This window comes from Pseudonaja textilis, chromosome 15, assembly GCF_049901715.1.
Source record: "Pseudonaja textilis isolate UNSWEBS1 chromosome 15, rPseTex1.2, whole genome shotgun sequence".
Taxonomy (NCBI): Eukaryota; Metazoa; Chordata; class Lepidosauria; order Squamata; family Elapidae; genus Pseudonaja; species Pseudonaja textilis.
The window spans coordinates 11,396,526-11,405,300 of record NC_142004.1 but is presented as its reverse complement, the minus strand read 5'-3'; positions in this window follow the sequence as shown (position 1 = coordinate 11,405,300).

Genomic DNA, 8,775 nt, shown 5'->3' with positions numbered 1-8,775 from the left:
TAATTGAAAATGTCCCCATAGGCCCCTGCTTCCTCGCTGCCCAGAGAGGAAAGGCCAGGCTGAACAATTAGAAAGAATTGTGAGCTGCCAAGGAGTAGCGGGCATGGCTACTATTGTGGGCAGTGGCAGGGTAGCTGTGATGGAGCCAAGGGCCAGTGAAGGCTGCAGGACATGGAGGCCCTTGGCACGAGGCCTTTCAAGGCAGTGGTGGCAACAGTGGCAGCGGCGGGTTGATGGGATTTCCAAGAACCCCAGTGAGCATGGGGGCTTGACAGACTGCACCTAGTTTGGGGGCCGTACATTGTGCAGGCCTCCCCGAAACTGTAGCTTGGAGGGGTGCAAAGGGAAAATCCTATCCCACATGAAGTTGAAACTTGGGACACCGGTTGCTTTCCTGAGCATCTGTCCCCAAATAGTTAATCTCCAGATATATTGCACTACAGTTCCCATAATCACCAGCCATGTTAACTAGGGATGATGGGGGTTGAAACCTGCTCTCTCTGGAGACCACTCACGCGGAGATTGCTTGGGGCGAGGAGAGGGTGAGAGAGCCCGTTGGGCCTCTTCAAAGCCATAGCTTGGCAGGGATCCCAAGAAGCCAAAGGCAACTGTTGCTCAACATCTGTGTGATGACCCAAAGGGGCGTGGCACAAAGGCAACACAGTCAAATAAGCAAGAGGTGTCCATTTAATACCTCCAACTTTGCCCCCCGATATCCAAGTTACCTTCAGCTGAAGAAAAAACTCTCCCAAGAACAGTCTTTAAGTGGAGGAAATTCAGTCCGAAAACAAAGTACATGCAAACTGTAAATAAAAATCCACACAAAACACGCTGCAGTCATTAACTTGAAGGGAAGGAGAAGGAATTGCAGACTTGAAAGCTCAGCAAAACACACACAGTTGGGAAGAAGCCAGGAACCCAGCCTCTACGATACCAGATAATTCACGATTTGCTCTCAACTACTTTGCTGTGTGCAGCTTCCCTTTGTAAATTATGTTCCCAGCTGCAGCTAGTGAAGGGGATCGAGGCCCTTTCCTCCCCCCATAAGCCACACAACTCATGTTGCTCCCTTTTCCGTTCCTCCCTGCGTGCCCTAGGATGAAGAGGGGGGGTGGGGCTGGGTCTTCCTCCGAATTCCCTCTCCCCTGTTTTACCTCTCTCCTGCTCAGTCTAGCTGGCCTTTGCCCTTCCCCAGTTTCCTCCGCAGCCAATGGAACCACACTCCCACTTCCTGTCAGCTGCTCGTCCTCCCCCCTCCCCCAAATCAGATTCTGACAAGGGCATGAAAATCTTTCAGTGGGCAGTAGTCCGCATGGAGAGGAAGAGGTGCCCAGCCCACAATGGCCTTGTGTCCCGTGCAAGCAGAAGCCCACCATTAACAGTAGCCTTGTGCTGCTCCTTGGCACCTTCTGGAAGGGTATGGCCTTCCCCTACACAAATCTGAAATTCAAAAAAAATCAAGTGATACGAAAGCTCCTCTCCCCTCCCTCCTTTCTGGCTGCCCAGCTCTGGCAAGGTAACATGCCTGGATGGCGGAGGGTGGGGAGCTTGAAGGATCAAAGGCAAGAAGGACTGCAGCCCACCCACCCCCATCACGATCCCTCAGGTGACCCTTCAGGCTTCTGTGCTTAAAGCCAAGCCAGCCTGGCAGAGCAGCCCCCGCCCAGCAGAGGAGCCAGAGCCACGGGGGCTGCCGAGAAGAGGAGACCGATTCTGTCCCACTGTCCTTCCCAGCAATTTCTCTCCCAGCTCGCTACAGAGCTGCTTTCCCAGCTGGAAGGGAGAATTCCTTCCTCATCCCAAAGAAGAAGAAGGAGAAGGAGGAGGAGGAGGAGAAGAAGAGGAGGGAGAGGGAGAGGAAGAGGAGGAAGAAGAAGAAGAAGAAGAAGAAGAAGGAGGAGAAGGAGAAGGAGGAGAAGGAGAAGGAGAAGGAGAAGAAGAAGAAGAAGAAGAAGAAGAAGAAGAAGAAGAAGAAGAAGAAGAAGAAGAAGAAGAAGAAGAAGAAGAAGAAGAAGAAGAAGAATGCGCAGGTCAAGGCCAGCTCTGGGCCAATGAACTTGGGATCCACAGGCATCCCCCAGTGTGGGAAAATACCAGGCGTGGAAGGGGGGCTGACCTCAGGAAGTGCTCCAGGCTGAAGCATCAGGCTAGGAGGCCGGTGGAAGAAGCGATGAGCCTGCCCCACTTCCCTCACTCCTCCCTCCCTCCCTCCCAGCCCCTGACTGTCTCACCAAATGGCGACACCCACCCCCCTCCTCACCACCAGGGTCGCTTTTCCAAGCTAAAGCAAAGGGGAACCTCGGTGACACCCATGAAAAACGCGCGTCTTGGGGATGGTTGGCTGGTCTGGCAGGAAACGGGAGCGAGGTTGGGTGACAGAGGAAGAATGCATTCTCCGGACACGCATTTCATACCCCCCCCCCCAAAGGATCGCAGATGCAATAGCAATAATCCACAAAAGCAGCAGCCATAAAGGAAGAGACGCCTTGATGGAAGGCACCATAAAACGGCTGATGAAAGGAATTGCAGTGCCCGAGTAAGGGTGACTAAGGACTTGGCAAAGGGGCCCCTTCTCTCCAGCCTGGGGCCCCCAGAGGGACGCCTGCCCTGGGTTGAGGAGGGGCTGGGCCCACGAAGCTCTTTCAGGAGGAATAAGTGGCACCCAGAGGGTGCTTCCCCACCAACTGCCCGGCTGCGGAGTCCTGATAAGAGAGGCGGCTGCGAGTGCAAAGAGGAGATAAAGCGGATAAAGCAGAACCTCCGGGCGCTTCACTCTACATTCAAAAGAGTGGGGGGGCCAGCTGCTTAAATCAGCCAGCCAGCTACCCCAGATGGAAGCTCGGCCTTCGCCTTCTGCTGAAGCCATGAAGGGAACTCGGTTGGCGGAAGGGCCCAATGGAGTCCAGGCTCCTGAGAGGTGGCCGCCGAGAAGGCCAACCTGCTCAGTCCTTCTTCAGAGGCAGCTGGTTTTCCAAAGTGAGAGGCCTGCACATTCTCCACAATGACACCCGATGCATCCGTGGCGGCTGTATTTATCCTTGAGAGCCATCTTGGGCAGCTAAAGATGATTTCGCTGACGACAAGGCTGGGCGGCCCTTCTTCTATACCTCCCGTCAGTGACTTGGCTTGCAAAGGACGGGCTCTTTGGCGTGAGCTGCACTTCGTGGGAGAAAATGCTGCATTTCGCTCTGGGAATTTACACCCTCTTTGATTTAAAGCCAATTTCCTTCTTTTCTTCCCTTTCTTTGGCCGCCTTATGCCGGATCCTCAAGGCCATCCAAGCAGGAGGGGTCTCTCCATCCCCCCTGCGGCTATAAAACTCAGGGTCTCTTCGGGCTTTCCCATTCCCATTTCCACTGGCTCAGTTATAAAATGAGCCAGCAACACACACACACACACACACACACCTGCTACTGCCCCATCCGGTTGGCAAAAAGCTGTGGGCACCTCCAGCTGCTTGCCTTTAAAACCCCAACTTTTCTACCCTTCAGGGCTAACCGCGCACCTGGTGCAACCTGAGTTCGGTAGAGGCAACTTCCTCCCCTTGGTAGGAACTGATACCACCAGTTCCACCAGAATGGTTGTGGGTAGGAAGGGTCGACTTACCAGGGGCTCATCAGCTTCACTCTCACCTGGGCTGGTCGGAGCTCCCAGCCCCTCATAATCAGGAGGGGCGAACTCAACGGCCTCCACCCCTTGTAGAGATGTCTGACAGGTTCTCAAAGCTGTCTTCTCTGCCTGGGTCACCACTGCTTTGAGGTGGACTTGGTGGATCGGCATCCTGCAGCTCAGCGCCCCTCCTTTCCGCACTTGACCCCATGCTGTGGGTCCCAGTCTGGGCCTGGATTCATCCTTCACTGCGTTTAGGGGTTCCTTATGCCCAGGAGGGGAGGATTTACGGCACCTGCAGCCACCACGGTGTCTGTCTTGGGCTAGGCTGACCTTTACTTTGTCCACCAGCACTTTCCAACATTGTGGGGGTACGTGCAACCCCACGCGAGATGCAGGTGTGGTGGATGTCATTGTTGAGGCCATCTTTGAAGCGATCAATCAGGCCATGTGGCTAGCCGGCATGCCAACTCTCAGAACTTCTGGGTGTATGCAGCCAACAACCACCGACCTTGGGTGAGGGTCTTCACTCAGGTCTGCCAGTGGGTCCTTGAAATGTTGGTGAATCGCTGCCATAAAGTGGTCGTAGTTCCGCAGCCGGGGGGGGGCATTACTATGGAGGGAGACCGTCCATTCGGTTGTTGCACCCGGTTACACATCTCACGCAGGCTGCCTCCAGCCCCAATTCAGCCGCACAGTCTTGCAGACTTGCACTAGAAGGAACCTGAGTTGCTTGGGGTCTCCTGTACTTCACTCCCAAGGCCAGGACCTTCGAGGCCTGGCACCTCTGAGGTGGAGGGGCTTGTGCAGCAGGAGCTGCTGCTGGTGGCACCGCTGGGGCTGGCACTGGTCCGGGCAGAGCAGGTGCGACGGCCGCTGTGACCGCTCCTGTGGCAGCTCCATCCCTGGCTTGACTTGGGGCAGTTTGAGGAGCCTGAGCGCAAATTCTCGGTAGCCTCTTCCTACAGGTACAGGGCAGGGCTCAGCATGGCACCCTGCAGGTCCACCTCAAGAGGGGGTCTCTGTCCCTCTCACTCCATTCCCTCCTATGGGAACCTTGACTTCCTCATATAGAAGTTACCCCCAAGGGTCATTACTCTTATTGCTCCATACCCAACAACCATCCGGGCCTGAGAGGTCAGGTCAATGTCCAGCTCCTCCAGCCATTCCGCTTCATCTCCGACATGGCGCAGTCTGGGAGGGGACCTGCATGGAAGCCTGGTCTCCTCCAGTTCGCTCTCATGGCTGGACATATAGATGCTCAGTCCTCAGGATAGACTGCAGTCTTTGGGTTGACCATTGAAGGAGATCTTGCCTAATGTCAGGGCTGCCTCCGATCAATCCCCGGGAAAGAAAAGCCTTGACTCCATAGGAAACAGCTAACTGCAGCAAAAAGTCAGGCAAGGTCTGAAGCAGAACATGTGCAAAGCAACACATGGAAACTAATCCAGAGCCCACCTCCTAGTAGCCAACCAGCCAATCATCAACCAGGAAGATGTTTTGGGAAAGACTCTGGCCCGGTGCACCTGTCCTCCTTTTGCATGCCAATCCCAGGACAGTTGGCCTTGAAGATGTTAAACAACCCAAGCTGGCCTCTCTGAGTCCGGGCCTCCCCACTGTATCTCAGAGATTCCACTTTCACCTTCATGCCTCCCCTTCCAAATACCCGATGCTTCCCCCTCCCACCGTTTCCATGGCAGCTGGCAGCAAGCTAGAAAGAAAATGAAGATGCAAGCTGACTATCACGATCGCAACTAATGAACCCAAGCAAATCAGAATCTGAGGCAGAGGTCTTCCCCTAAGAACCTCTTTATTGGGTGCATCATATTGGCACGATCAAGTGGAAAATCAACTCTACATGTTTCCCATGGTTTCAGTATAATTAAAAGAGGACTCCCTTCCCCAAAGTCACAGGTTTGGTTGGCCAATTAGGTTAATTGGTTAATCCAGGCACTCCTCCCCATCTTATCTACCATCTGTAGAGATGACCTTGGTTCCCACGAGAAAATTCTGTGTTTTATCTAGCAATGTATTTCATCCTCCATTCCCCTCCCCCCTCTGTGTGGCAATTGAGGAATACAACAATGTCTTCTGCCAGGTTCCATTCAAAGTTGACACTGACATTATTACTCAATAAGCTTCCAATTAGGCTGTGGGTTTTGTTTAATTGCGGATCGTCCTGCTTCTATCCTGCCATTCCCCTGGGAGTTCATCCCGGAGCCTGTTTGAATTGACATACCAAACAAAACACGTCACATAATGTTAGACAATCATCTGATCCTCATCTCTATTCCTGATGCTTCTGTAACGGCTGCTTCACACCCCCTGAACATAAAACAATCAGATTTAAAACGAATATGCAGAAACAGCAGCTATCACTCTTTGGATATCTCAGATCCATCGAGGCAAATACGTTCTGGAGCTGAACTCACGGATTCCAACCTGCACCTACTCCGAATCTCTGCTTAAGTAGCTGCAGCTCTGATTCCCCCCGATTTGCCTGGGAAATTCCTGCATGGAATCGTCACACGAAATAGAGACTTTGTCTTGGTAGATTAATGGCTGACTCCAAAGAATGCAGCTGTCCCAAGTTTTAACTCTGGGAAAGGGGGAACTGGGGCTTTGATCAACCTTCCATCCTTTTTCCCCACAGCCTCTGCCGGTCACTGTGCCTCCCAGGGACGTCTCTGCAGTGGTGGGGGCCGTTTATCCCTGCTGCTTGCCATTTGCCAGCCCCCACAAGACCGTTTCAGCCTTTCTCCTATCCCGGCGCTTGCTGGGCCCTGAAGGGTCCTGAAGCACCCCCTCCCTGGCTGGAAGGGCTGCCCACCTGGAGGTGCAACTACCCTCAGGGCCAGGCTGCGAAGGTCTGCCTAAACGCCGCACTCTGGCCTCCAAGAAGAGGCCGCGTTCCTTCTCAGTTAAACTCTCCTGCTACAGTGGGAGTTTCCTTTAGTGCAGGGGTGTCCAACCTTGGCAACTTTAAGACTTGTGGACTTCAATTCCCAGAATTCCTCAGCCAGCAAAGCTGGCTGAGGAATTCTGGGAGTTGAAGTCCACAAGTCTTAAAGTTGCCAAGGTTGGACACCCCTGCTTTAGTGGAAGGAGAATATTTGATGGGCGCCAAAACTCCCTCTTGTCACACTCTCGGCTTGTCAGGACCTCACTGGAGATCAGGCAGGGGAGGGAATTTCGGTGTGTGTGTGTGTGTGTGTGTGTGTGTGTGTGTGTGCTGATGTATCCATTTCCACCTTGGTTTTAACAAGCCCCTTTCCCCCTTGTGCTAAGAAGGAGTAGCCATAATCCTCCTGCAGGTTCACCTTATTCCTTTTTTCTCTATTTGTCCATGTTTTTTTTTACCCCAAATTTGCTGCCAGCAATCCAGACTTGAGCGGGTCTCTGTGGCGAGGAAATGGCGGACCTGCAAACAGGATTTCAAGGGGAAGTTTGGCCAGTTGTGTTGGTGAAAAGCTTTTCGAAGTCTTGCTAAATTTGGATTCCTACATTTCTGACCACAAGAGCTCCGAAATCAGAAAGAAGGGACCAAAAGAGGATTGGGAGGATCTGGCTGCGAAGCAACAACCCCTCGCTTGCTTTTTCATTTTTTCCCTTGTTCAGTTTTAGACAGTGGGAACACACACAAATTGCATCACGCAGAACCGGACGGGAAAGTGCGCCCATGTGTGAAATTAAGGGTGCCAAAAGATTTCCCCAGAGGTTGGCCTGTGGGACTCCCTGCAAACTTTCCCTCCCTCCCTCTGTCTGTCTGTCTGTCCATCCCTCCCTCCATTGTGACACCTCCACTGGCCCCTGAAGATGCCCGTTTCAGGCCTGAGAGTTGATCCGCTGGTCCTTGGGAGACTGCAGGGGCTCAGGGAGGACCAGCGCTAAACTCTAGTCATGGGCCAACTGGTGCTTCCAGGATGCAATGGGTGTGACCAGCCCCTGGAAGGGAAGAAGGCGGCACTGCCCCCCTAACCCTTGTGAACCTGAGCTGGGCCTGTCACTACACCCAAAGGAAGCACTGCAGATTACAGATTGACAGAGTTGGAAGGGACCTTGGAGGTCATCTAGTCCAACCCCCCCCCTCCCACCAGCACCCAAGCAGGAGACCCTACACCATTTCTGACAGAGGGCAGTCCAGTCTCTTCTTGAAAGCCTCCAGGGATGCTTGAGGAGAGGTTGAGGGGGCTTAAGGTGGAAAGCTCTTTGGCCAGAGCTTCAAAACACGGAGAGCACATGCAATGGGTTGAGGGTGGGAGGAGGGCACCTCAACTGTCCCTGCCTTCAAGAAGCAGAGAGCAGCCCCTCCTATGAGGGGGCATGTGGAAAGGGCAGGCCATAACAGACCTTGGGGATGCCAGGGTCTTTGAGAAGTTGGCTGCTTCTGTGCACAGGTTCCAGGGACCTGGAACCGGACAAAGCTGGGTCTGCGCATGAGAAGTGCCTCCTTCAACGGCCTACATGTGGCACTGGGCTTTAGCAGACCTTTGGAGGGGTATATATGGCTCTGCTCGGACACGACAGCTTTGGGACACAGGCTGGAGGAAGCAAGCAGTCCAGGACTGAGATGCTGAGAGAGGAGCTGGAGCTGGTGAGGTGAGCGGTACGTACAAGAAACGAGAGGCAGCAGGAAGCCTTTGGCCCCACAGAACTGGCTGTTTTGTCCCAAGCTGGGAAAACAATGAGCAGGTGTGTGTCCCAGGGAACAATGGGCCTCGGCCGGCCCAGAGAGGCAGGACTGCCAGAGAGAGGCCCCTGGGCTGGGCTGTGGACTGCCAGCCAGGTCCTGCCAAGCGATGCCTTCTGGTGGAAGTGCTCACAGGCCAAGGGCTGCACCATCTCCTGAGTTGGCTGGTGGGGTCCTCAAAGGTTAGGCCTGGCTCCTGGCTCTCCAGGAGGAGGAGGAGGAGGAGGAGGAGGAGGAGCTGGTGACCGCAGCCTCTCTTCTGAGTTCAGAACTCTTCTGAGTTCTGCCATCTTGGAGGGTGCCCAAAGCAGGAAGTGCCAAGCCGAGAGGGGGGAGCAGAGATGGGCAGAAGATGATGCCCTAAATGGCCTGATTGGGCTGCTCTGTGGCCCCCTCCCCCCACGGGGCACTTGAGGTTATCCGTGGAATCCTTCAGAAGCTCCATTTGTTTCTGTGGGCGTAGGGGTGCAAAAACA